This window comes from Pollachius pollachius (genome assembly GCF_949987615.1).
Source record: "Pollachius pollachius genome assembly, chromosome: 9".
NCBI classification, from domain to species: domain Eukaryota; kingdom Metazoa; phylum Chordata; class Actinopteri; order Gadiformes; family Gadidae; genus Pollachius; species Pollachius pollachius.
The window spans coordinates 14,174,983-14,187,444 of record NC_136942.1 but is presented as its reverse complement, the minus strand read 5'-3'; the positions used below and the strand labels follow the sequence as shown (position 1 = coordinate 14,187,444).

Sequence of the window (12,462 nt, the reverse complement as noted above, 5' to 3'; positions counted from 1 at the left end):
TGGTCACTGTGATGGTTACTGTGATGGTCACTGTGATGGTTGTAGACTGGTTACTGTGATGGTCACTACGTTGGTCACAGTGATGGTTGTAGACTGGTTACTGTGATGGTCACTGTGATGGTTGTAGACTGGTTACTGTGATGGTCACTGTGATGGTCACTACGTTGGTCACTGTGATGGTTGTAGACTGGTTACTGTGATGGTCAATGTGATGGTCACTACGTTGGTCACAGTGATGGTTGTAGACTGGTTACTGTGATGGTCACTGTGATGGTTACTGTGATGGTCACTGTGATGGTTGTAGACTGGTTACTGTGATGGTCACTGTGATGGTCACTACGTTGGTCACAGTGATGGTTGTAGGATGTCCTCTGTGTGGTTGTAGGATGTTCACTGTGATGGTCACTGCGATGGTGGTGTTTATGGTTGAAGGATGGTGACTGTAACAGTTGTAGGATGATCATGGGCTGGTCCTTGGCTGATAACTGGTAGTCATCATGTGTTATTGCTGATGGTAGTGGATGGTCTCAATAACCAACCTTTAACAAAACAAAGAAAGGACAACTGGACACGTGTGGGCACAATGTGCCTTTTTAAATGGTCAAAATTAAAAAGTGGCAAAATTACAGTTTGACTGTAGCTGACCAATTTCATGGGCTTCCACCTTCGTTGTAGTAACTGTGATGGGGTTATATACCAAAGAGCTTAGCGGACTGGAAGATCAACTTCAAGAAGTGCTGTCAGTGGAAGACACAGAGCCGCTGTGAGGAGTCCCTTTTAGTCCCTGACCGAAGGCAGAGATGCTTTCTTCATCCAAAGGAAGTGTCAGGAACTCTTGGAAAATCCAAAGGAATCTACTTAAATCAAGATCCCTTTCTATCTCTCCAGAGTTTAGTTTGTTTGGTTCTCAGGATTAGGTTTAAAGCATTTTTCAGCTGTGCTTGTCAATCGGTTAATGATCACGAACTGAAGAATTGAACATTTGGTGGTTGGCTTACAGTAGGTTGATGAATATGATGTCAAAGTGGAACTCCAATGTATTTCACAGAGGCATGACAGCCCTCAAATAAATTCATAGCTTTTTTATAATAGCTTTGAATTCACCTCTTTGAAATTCTAATATGGCATTTCAAGTTGAACCATTTCAAAAACAAAAATACAAAAATTCAAGTTGCAGATATTCATAATACAGTATGCATTACTCATATTCAAGTGGTCATAATACGGACTGGATAATTCAAGCCATGAAAATTCAAACTGCAGACCAGGGCATTCCAAGGACAGGACCCGGCAACCGAGGCTGAATACATTTAAATCTACTGCCGTCTTTTCATTTGAAATCTTTTTTGAAATGGTACATCTGGAAATCTTGTTTTCAAAGGACATGTTTTAATGATATTAATACAATTGTTTTTGACATATAAATAAGTAAGGAATAAATTGTCCTTACTTTAGTTGAGCTCACACAAAAGAGCTCAACACTTTCTAAAGTGTTAATTACTAAGTTACACTTGAAAATAGTCTTAAATAAATGGTCTTATATAAACCAAACCGTTATCTGATTATCTTCTTAATCTTTGAACAGATTAGGAGTTTCTTACTACTAATTATTTGTGTAGGAATAATGCTTTATTAATTTTGAAATAACTGATATACAAGTTAATTAATGCTTCAAAATTGCAGTTATTTGAAAGTGCTTTCATCATTTGTGTGGTATCCCGGAGGGAAGGAATAGGGATGCAACTATACATATATCTGTCATGTGTGTCCTCACACCATTTGGCAGCCCAAGCACAAATAATCAATCTTTGTTGGTGGGTTTCAGTGGGCTCAGAACCATGCATGCCACGTCTAACAGGAAGTCTTACACAGCATCTGATTGAAATTGTCCATCAGGAATAGGAGAGGAGGGTGGGGTGGGGGAGAGAGAGAAAAACACCCACAGCTGCAGCAGCACTCTCATTGGGATTGTCACGGTTCACCCTAACTCAGATGAAAAGAACAGCGCGGAATAAGGTGGCGGTGTGCTCTCGGTCCGTCTGTCTTAGTGTCCGTCCGATCGTCTTTTCGCCGTTCTCCGCCCTGCCTGTCTGTCTGCCTGTCTGTCTACATATGTATGCGCGGTGCAGAGGCATCCCAGCACGTCCCGGCGGTGGGACTGGCAGGATCAGGATTCCTGACATGTGTAGCCCTGTCTCTGCAGAATAAACAGCGTGGCAAGGAGAAACAGCCCTTAACGGCTTTCGGCATACACAGAGCTTTCTCTCGCCCTCCTCAGACGCTGCATGAAAATAGATGGGTTTGACATTATCAGTAAAGCCAGCCCGTTGCCTCTCATGCCTCACCCGGTAATGGGGGACAGGAGCCCCCCCCCCCCCTTCCCTTTCTACCCGTACACCCCCAACCCAACCCCCACAGCTCCCCCCATTTCATGATTGAAAGGGACGTTTTTCATCACTGGCATGGATCTCGCACTGTGTTTCTCCATCTGCCAATTGTTAATGCCCGTAGTTATGAGGATGCATACAATTGGGAAAGGTGGATGCATAGTGACACTGGGGGCGGGGGGGGAGGTTATGTGGTTCATCTGTGACAGCTGTGATCCTTAACGCTGTTTCCGATTATAGTAGATAAGTGAGAGAAGGAAAAAATGTGGGGGGAAAAAGGCAATTGCATTTATCTTGAGGACAGAATGTGAAAGAAACAGAGAGAGAGAGAGAGAGAGAGAGAGAGAGAGAGAGAGAGAGAGATCAAAATACGAGGAGATCAGGAGGGAGAGACGAAGATAAACAGGGAGAGAGAGAGAGAGAGAGATCCAAATACGAGGAGATCAGGAGGGAGAGACAAAGATAAACAGGGAGAGAGAGAGAGAGAGAGAGAGAGAGAGAGAGAGACAAATAGAACCAGACAGAGAGCATAGAGAGAGACACAGACTGTAAAAATCAGCATGGCTATGGTGAGCGTCTGAACGTAAGAGGAATTGAATTAATTATGTCCTGACAATGGAGACAAGACGTGCAGAGCGGGATCCGTCTCCAGTGGCTTCAGCACTGCTAGATAAGAACTTAGCGGAGAAACACTATGTTCATACTTAATTGACGTAATGGCGCAGGGAATATTCAGCTCTTTGTGACTAATTCAATAGAGAAGGAAAAAAATAAGAAAAAGGTAGCCGTTTTGTCACAGTTGTCGAGGGTAAGGGGGGTACTGCCCTGCTATACAACCCACCGGCATCACCCCTTTTTCGTTAAACCCATGGCTCGAAAAGAGAAACCAATACACTGTCAGCTAAAAGCGAAGAGATAATCCATGCCTATTCTCCCCTCATTTAATAGGGTTCTGTTATTTCGTGTGCTCCAGGTGCCGCTGCCCCCTGCAGTTTGAGGGCCCTGATTGCCAGCAGACTGGAATTAGTTTCCTGGGCAACGGCTACGCCTGGTTTCCTCCCATGAAGCCCTGCTTTGATAGCCACCTCTCTGTGGAGTTCATGACCGAGGAGGAGAACGGACTGCTTCTGTACGCTGGCCCACTGGCTACGCTAATGCCCGGGGAGCCCGAGGACTACATGGCCATAGGTATGGGTATAAAGACACAAAAACCCACATGCACACACACACAAACACACACACACACAAACACTATCCCCACTGAACTCCTTACTGGGCTTCAGTGTGTGTGTGTGTGTGTGTGTGTGTGTGTGTGTGTGTGTGTGTGTGTGTTTTGTGTCTGTTTGTCTGTCTGTGTGGGTGTGTCTGTGTGTTGGCGTGGGTGTGTGTGGCTTTGTTTGTGTTTGTGCGTGTGCTCTGGTATTTTTGTGCTCCAGTGTGCGTGTGTTTATTCTCCAGTGTGTTTGTGTGTCTGTGTTGTGTGTGTGTGTGTGTGTGTGTGTGTGTGTGTGTGTGTGTGTGTGTGTGTTGGTGTGTCTGTGTTTGTGCGTGCATGTGTTTGTGTGTGTGTGTGTCTGTCTTTGTCCATTTGTATGTGTGTATTTCTGCGTGTGTTCTAGTATGTTTGTGCTCTAGTGTGCCTGTGTATTTTCTCCATTGTGCGTTTGTGTGTGTGTCTGTGTGTTTCTGTGTGTGTGTCAGTTTGTTTTTGTGTGTGTGTGTGTGTGTGTGTGTGTGTGTGTGTCTGTGTGTGTGTGTGTGTGTGTGTGTGTGTGTGTGTGAAACCGTGCCTTAGGAGATGTATGGGAATAATTAGCTATGCCAACAGAAGCACAACCTTGGGATAGTATCATGAGACAATACTTGTTTGCTTTAATGTGTTGCTGCACGTGCACCATTCTACGTGTTTTCCTTTCTGTGATTTCCTAATGAACCCTTTGGGGTAGCGAGTCTCAGTGCAGTCACTTGTTTTTTGTTCAAATGTATTTACTGCCCTGAATAAACTGTCTGTTGAAGGATACCTTGGGGATCTCTCCACCTAGACGCTATCTTCTCATAATTTTTGGTAGTGTTAAGGACAACAATTTTTGAAATTGCTTCAGTATGGAGCCAGAACTCTTCAGCAGTTATCTGTGAAATGAGCTGCAAAGTAACCCCAAGGGGCAATAGCGCCTCAGCCATTTACGTCCACTAAACTGACAGGCTCAGATTGTTATTATTAAGTGTATGACAACAATATGGAAAGGATCCCTACTCCAACTTTTACTCTTCACATTTTGTTTGTTATTGCCGGCCAAGTCTCGCTCAAAGCAAGGTCTTCCTCTAAAGTCTGGTTGTAGCTTTGTTGCAGGAATGACAATAGGGACAGGAATGTCCCCATTGTCATTACAGCCTCAACTCTCCTTCACCCAAATCTTTTAGAAGTGTTTTTGCAACCTGTGATGCTGCAGGTGATTTGATCATTGGTTATCTCTTTTAATTTGTGATAGCTAAACAAACACAACGGGAGCATAAGGCAGCGTTGCAGACTATTTTTCCTACGCTGTTTTTCAACTGGCAATGGCCTTCTTGCAGTAATTATTTTCTGTGAGTTTATCAATTTTCTACCGTTTGCATATGGGATGGTCCGCGAAAGGTCTTGACAACAATTAAGTGGTACACCTCCAGTCAAAGGTTGGGAACCACTGTTTTAGATAACAAGTCACTAAGCTACACTTTCTGTAGTCCGACACAACAAACCAGGGGCCCTCCTCTCTCCAGCTCTCTATCAAGTTTCCACCATTCTCCTCCAGCAACTCCACTCCTCTTTAAGCCAGCCTTGGTGAGACACGTTGTTCACAGCTGTATTTCTCTTTCGGGATCCTTTCCATAAAGTTGTCGGACTCTTATAATAACAGTCCGAGCCTGTCAGTGGCAAAAACAGGCACTTTGAGGACCTCCATTGATGGGCGCTATTGCCTCAAAGATTTAAATTGCAGCCCGTTTCACAGATTACGGCTTCAGCGTTTTCGCTCAATACTGAACCAATTTCAAAAATTGTTGTCCGTATTAGTCTCTCAGAACCAAAATGATAGGCAAAACTGGGTCCAGGCTGAAAACCCCCCCAAAGTCATCCTTTACATTTTGAATGGCACCAGGTTAGAGCTAAAGATGAAAAGAAAACCTGCGGTGTGCACATATACATCATTGACCCACTTTGCTGATAGAATCACACATACCAAAGAAGCACCTTCTACGAAAACATTATATGTTGCACATGAATTATTTCTCGCTCACTCACATCACATGTCGGGACTGACTTTAAGCAGAACTTTGAAGGCTATTGCTGCTATAGCTATTGATTTCTCTCTCTCGTCTCAGTTTCTTTCTGCCTTTTCTCTCTTACTCTCCCTGCCTCCGTCTCACATACATAAAAGCGCACAGAGAGTCATACAGGCGTACACACAGACATCCATGGTGCAATCTTCCATTCCTTCCCAGGCTCCGCTCCCCTGATGATTTAATTTTCAACATTAGGTCTGGCGGCTAGATGTAATTATCATTCGGTTTTTTAATTTAATTTTGCTTTATTATTTGATGTGCTGCTGCTCGGTACTCTGTCTTTCTCTCACTCTGTTACGTCCTGTCTGGCCGGGGGATTGTCTATCAGTGGTTAATGTTTTCAGCTCGTTTTTGTTGGTTTGTTGTTCCAAGGTTAGTTGCCTATTTTTAGCCCCCATCAAAAGTTTTCATACTATTGCCGGAAAAAGAGTGTGTTCATTTGGATCTTTCCAATGGCATACTGTTGTACATTATTTATCTTTGGTTTAATTGCACATAGATAAAAGCCTAATGCTAACCTAGTTATGATCCGTGTTCCAAAGCCTAATTATCAAATTCAGCTTTCTTTTATTAATTCAAAATACTTTTCTCTAGGACGAATTAGTGAGCTGACAACTCTCTTGCTCTGTTTTTTCTCTTTCTCTCTCTCTCTCTCTCTCTCTCTCTCTCTCTCTCTCTCTCTCTCTCTCTCTCTCTCTTTCTGTCTCTCTCTCTCTCTCTCTCTCTCTCTCTATCTCTCTCTATGTCTCTCTATGTCTCTCACCCCCTGCCCGCAGAGCTCATCGGTGGAACGCCCTGTTTAAAAGTCAACCACGGCTCAGGGACGCTGGTCCTTCAACTGCCCAACAACGTGGGGGTGGCCGACCGACGCTGGCATCGCCTGGATGTACGCAGCAGCAGTAAAGTAAGATGGCCGCGCTCTATGTCCTCTTCAGCGCTGGGCAGCTGGTCCACGTTATGGCTGCACTTCTCACGGGCTCAATGTGAAACAGCTGAGCGGGCCACAGGTCCCTGACTTCCACCACCTCTCTCTCCACTTCTGCCCAATTTAAAGGAGGTGCGCTTTACCCTGGATCGATGCTCCAGCGCCATCGTCATGGAGACGGAGGGCGTGGACTCGTGGGCCATGACCGAGGACCGGTCTTCCTGTGAGATAAGGGGCATCACCCCCAATCGTGACAGGTAGACGATGCAGAGTGATTACAGCCTTCTCAGGGTCCTTCAGAAAGGAATATATATATATATACTAATATTTTATATATATATATACACCCTGGTTCTCAGAATAGAACAATTATCCCTTTAATCGCATTGATGCATTAATTGTCGCTTCCATGAATCAGATTCACACAATTGCACATCACCTACACCCAACTTTTGATTCATAGCAGAGGGAGAGCTTGAATTACAGTCCCTGCTTCAATAGACTCTCTACGCCGGTGCTGGCATTTGCGGTTCCATTTCCCCTTCTATTTCTGAAAAGTGCAGGTTAGAGCTACACAGCCACCTCTGGCCACCTCAGACCAAAGGCCGTGCACTTTAAATACACGTGCACGGTTTTGTTTTGTTTTTTGTCGCCACAGGTACGTGGATGGGAGTACGGTGCTGCAGCTGGGAGGGTTGGACCAGAACCTCACCGCCTACGAGTTCCCGCAGCTCCGGTACAAGCACTTCACGGGCTGCATGAGGAACTTGGCCGTGGACAGCAGGGTACGGCGCTGGTCACAGTAGCTCCCAATCTCAGGGCTCTAACGAGATCCTCATAGGTAGAACTCCTCCCAAAAAAAAGGTGGTGAATTGATTGCAAGAAAAAAAAAAGCGAGTGTGTTTTCTCTCCGAAGTGTTTGCTCTTGACCTGTTTGGATAGCGGGCTGCAAGGTTGCCGGAGGATTCCACTTCAATAGGAATATAAATTTGCGCTCAAGGCTACACTGGAAGATTTAGTACATGCTGAGGTCTCATGCACACTTCACTCTCTCTCTCTCTCTCAATCGCTCCCCGACAATTCTCCAGTTCTACCTTTTGAGCTGAAAGCAAACAGAGGAGCTCGTAGGCAAAGATGAACACAATTTAAAGAATGTGTTCAGGCTCACATTCTTCTCCTACACCTTCCAACCTTCCTTTCACATACTTTCTGCCATTCAGTCGAGGGACCATTCCATGTCATAACTTTGAAAAGGAAGTCACTGAATAAACGTGATTAACTATTTATACAATGGACTCGCCGAGACATTTGACAAAGAATTAGATACCAGAATGAGGCTATTTGATAATAGGCCTATTAAGTTTGACAGTGCTAAATTATTCTAAACTCTCTCTCTCTGTGTCTCTCTCTGTCTCTGTCCGTCTCTCTCCCACTCTCTCTCTCTCTCTCTCTCTCCTCTCTCTCTCTCTCTCTCCCTCTCTCTCTCTCTCTCTCTCTCCCTCTCTCTCTCTCTCTCTCTCTCTCTCTCCTCTCTCTCTCTCATGCCCCTTGTTGACCTCACTTCACTCTCTTGCTCGTGTCTCTCCCTGCCTGTCTTGCCTCAGATGTATGACCTTGGCTCTCCGGCGGCGGCCGTCAACACCCTCCCCGGCTGCAGTCTGACGGACAGGCCCTGCGCCCGCGCAGAGCAGCCCGCCCTCTGTGGCGAGAAGGGCCGCTGTCACGGAGAGAGGGGCTCCTCCGTGTGCCAGTGTGGGCCCGGCTACACGGGGCCCCGCTGTAAACAAGGTGGGTCCGGGGGACGGCTCTCGCCGCCCCCTCTGTAACGGCATCTGTGTGTCTGTGTCTGCCTATTCTTTCATCTTATGAAACATGACACAGCATTGTTTGTTTAGCACACGTAGTACTCGCTTGTGTGTATGTGTGTGTGTGTATGTTTTTTATGTGTTTTATGTGTCTCTCTTTAATACACATGCTCTCTCTCTCTCTCTCTCTCCCTCTCTCTCTCTTTCTCCCTCTATCTCTCTCTCTCTCTCTCTCTCTCTCTCTCTCTCTCTCTCTCTCTCTCTCTCTATGTCTCTCTCTCTCTCTCTCTCTCTCTCTCTATGTCTCTCTCTCTCTTTTTTAATCAACATGTGTGCTCTAACCCTCTCTCGCTCTATGTCTCTCTCTCTCGCTCTGTCTCTCTCTCTCTCTCTCTCTCTCTCTCTCTATGTCTCTCTCTATCTCTCTCTCTCTCTCTTTCTCTCTCTCTTTTTTAATCAACATGTGTGCTCTAACCCTCTCTCTCTCTCTCTCTCTCTCTCTCTCTCTCTCTCTCTCTCTCTCTATGTCTCTCTCTCTCTATCTCTCTCTCTCTCTCTCTCTCTTTCTCTCTCTTTTTTAATCAACATGTGTGCTCTAACCCTCTCTCTCTCTCTCTCTCTCTCTCTCTATGTCTCTCTCTCTCTCTCTCCCCTCCTACCAGCCGTGCCCGAGTTCTCCTTCGGCGGCCGGAGCCACGTGCAGCTGCAGCTCCTGGGCTCGCTGCCCGCCAGGCAGACGCGGCTGGAGGTGGGCGTGCGGACGCGCTCCTCCAGCGGGGTGTTGGTCAGCCTGATCTCCCCGCAGCAGAACGAGTACCTGCGCCTGGAGGTGGGTAATGGCTTACCCCGTCCCCCCGCCGCCTCTGAAAGCTCTCGCTGGTGTGTTATTTGCGGGGCTCTCATTATGGCGATTAAGGCCCTGGAAATCAAAGGCCAGTGTGATGTGCCTGTCATTTTCTAAAAACGGTGACTAATATCTCAGGGTTAAATACACAGCGGTGTGCTGCGCGGATGCGCGGGCTGTCTCCGCAATGGGGTGATGACATCTTTATGCGCTCTCTGAAAGGTCTCTCGGCGGGTCTGGGAATGGGCGGGGAAGGAGCGGAGTGTGTGTTCACCGGTGTGCGGTGACGTAGCTGTCTTCCCGCGACCACAACTCACTCTGAAGTGGCGGTGCTGGCAGCCGTTTCCCTTGTCGTTAACCAGGGCTTAAGTGAGGCAGAGGAAAAAAGCACACCCTCTGTAATTCAGCTTTAATGTGTAGGGTGGGGGCTTGGGGCTTGGGGCTGGTGGGGGGGGGGATTACCTCTGGTGATTATCTCATACACGAAATGAAAGCAGTTGTTGGTTTTTTTCCACAGGCGACAGGTGGTTGTTTTGCCTCGTTGCCAAATAAATCTCAACAAGAGCTTACCCCATCTTGGCGCAGGGTGTGGCGACGACTTTCAAGTCAAAGGGCTCTGGGTGCGACCCCTTGAACCTGCCCGCTGCCCACCTATAGGAGTCGGTGCGGCAGGATGCCTGACACCCTTGCCTGCACCGACACAGTTCACACAGGGAGCTCTGGTAGGCGCTGCTATCCTGTTAGCCAATAGGCTTTGAGGTGTCGGCTCTTGATGCCAACTGTCACTCTTGACTAGCTCAGGGCTCTGTCTGCATCTGTCCGGCTGTCTTCCAAGTGACCCGTTTTTCAAACATATACTTGGGTGAGATGAGGGAGGGGGCGATGTTCAAGCACCATACCTGTCAATCATGTCTTGAACATTTGAGCTTGCTCGTATATGGAAGATATCGAATAAAAGTTTGGGAGGGTAAAAACTCTGGTGTCCTTATTTCTTTGAGCCAGTTTCACCATGAGGGCAAAGGATGTCCTGTGGTGTTCACTGTCATGGGCAGTTCTTTCAGAAGCCACTCCAGTTCTGTAGAATAGCATGTGATGTCGGTCCTGCGACAGCAGACTGAAGCCTTTCAGCTTCCTTGTCCTTCTCTTTAAGCTCTTAGAAACACTTGTCCGTCTGGTGGGTCTGCCAAAATCCTGCCATCATTTAACGCACCGTATCTCTCCAGTCTTTTCCCCTCTGAAGGACGAAAAAAAAAGTTTGCCCAAGCACACGCTGAACAAATCGCCAGACTTTGTTTGTTGGTTTGTCTGCATTTAACGTAATACGTTAAATGCAGACAAACCAACAAACAAAGTCTGGCGATTTGTTCAGCGTGTGCTTGGGCAAACTTTTTTTTTCGTATATATATATATATATATATATTTACACTACCGTTCAAAAGTTTGGGGTCACCCAGACAATTTCCTGTCTTCCATGAAAACTCACACTTTTATTCAAACATTTTCACAATGCTAACATAATTGCACTGTACCATTGAAAAAAACAGTGCTTTTCTTTCAAAATAAGGACATTTGGAAGTGACCCCAAACTTTTGAACAGTAGTGCATGTCATTATAGGTATTTCCATTTATGTATTACTTATTTTATCTTTGTAGAACACTTCCCACAAATCATGCAATCCCATTGCGACTCCCATTGTGCTAACCCTTCATCACTATAAAACGCCTGATTGAGAGATCAATTGAGGAGGTTCTGTTGGATGAACTGAAGGACAGACCCGCCGTTTTAAGGTGGTATCGCTGAGTGCGCAACAGACATCACGCGTTGGGTTATCTTCCCCCTAGTCTTTCCAATTAGGGCCGGGGCAGGTGCTTGGTGCTGCGGTGTTGGCCTCAGCCCACAGTCAGAGTCTATTGCCTTCGCTCATCCTTAACTGCTGCAGATAATTGTAGCTCTCTTTTAGACGCTCCCATCGGGCCGACTGTTAGGAGCAATGTTTATGTCAGGTTAGCACCGCGGCCACAGAGTAACTTAATTAATTCCCAATCCTAAATTGTTCAACGTTTTTTTCCACAGGCAGATTCCCTGTTAGTCATTTTGCAAAGGCTTTTTCTGTTTTCTGTTGGCTTCCTGGAGCCAACGTGGGAGACGGCCTACTTCGGGGGATTGTTCGGTTCACTTCAAGAAGTGCGTTCGCTTGTCAACAAAATTAGGAAAATGTTTTCCGCTCTACCGTTTTTTAAACAATGATGCCAATCTGACGAGGAGATCAGACGTGATAACAACGCTAATGACAAATGAGGACAGCTCGGCGTCAATTTATTTTCAATCAGCGTTGCAATCAAAGTAAATAATATACACATTCAGACTAATCAAGGGATGAAACATGAAACAACGTTAAACAAGTGATTGCATTGATTATTAATTGCATTTCGTTTCTGTGTACGGTCTGATCAACGGAAAGCTTGGATGTGTGGACTAGATGGACCAAGGTTCCGCTCTGTGTCCCAGGTGTCCCAGGGCCTGCTGTCGGTCCTCTTTAACCTGGGCGACGGCGACTACAACCTCACGCTGCCCCACCACCGCGTGGACAACGGGGACTGGCACGAGGTGGAGCTGGATCGCTACGGCAAAGAGTTCACCCTGCGCTTGGACGGGGGCGGAGGACGGAGAGAGGTCACCGCGTCGCCCGGGCGCAGTCAAGAGCTCATCATCGACCAATCAGCAGTCATGATTGGGAACGCCCTCCCCTCCGGACATAACCGCAGCTTCCTCGGTATAACTGATGAATGATTGATGACATTCATTACGTTTATGATTGTATTACATTAGTGCGCTGTAGGATATCTTTGCTTTTTACAAAGCTCAGAGCACCAGAGCTCTTCTATATTCCAATGCACAATTGTGCATCTGAATCTCACTGAATAATGAACCCAATAATTATTTGAAACGATTATGAATTGGTATGATATTTATGATCTGACAGGTTTATACATAGGTGAGTTTTTAGGTGGGAGAGGAATCTATTACAGATCAATGCAACTACTTAAAGATTTTTATGATGATTCATTTGGTGTGTGTGTGTGTGTGTGTTTCTGTGTGTTTCTGTATTTCTGTTTGTTTCCATGAGCCTCTCTGAGTTTGTTCCAGCCTTAGCCTTAGCCTACGGTACCCCTTAAGCG

General features: G+C 46.2%; 1 pseudogene across 1 annotated transcript in view; it reads left to right on the top strand.

The window, feature by feature from the left end:
- LOC307080341 (neural-cadherin-like) overlaps window positions 1-12,462 on the top strand; it is a 96,106-nt pseudogene that overhangs the window by 75,232 nt on the left and 8,412 nt on the right. The window contains exons 23-29 of the transcript in view: window positions 3,361-3,575; window positions 6,485-6,612; window positions 6,763-6,890; window positions 7,292-7,418; window positions 8,238-8,421; window positions 9,101-9,267; window positions 11,792-12,056. The product of the transcript in view is annotated as a neural-cadherin-like (transcript). The remainder of the gene's footprint in view (window positions 1-3,360; window positions 3,576-6,484; window positions 6,613-6,762; window positions 6,891-7,291; window positions 7,419-8,237; window positions 8,422-9,100; window positions 9,268-11,791; window positions 12,057-12,462) is intronic.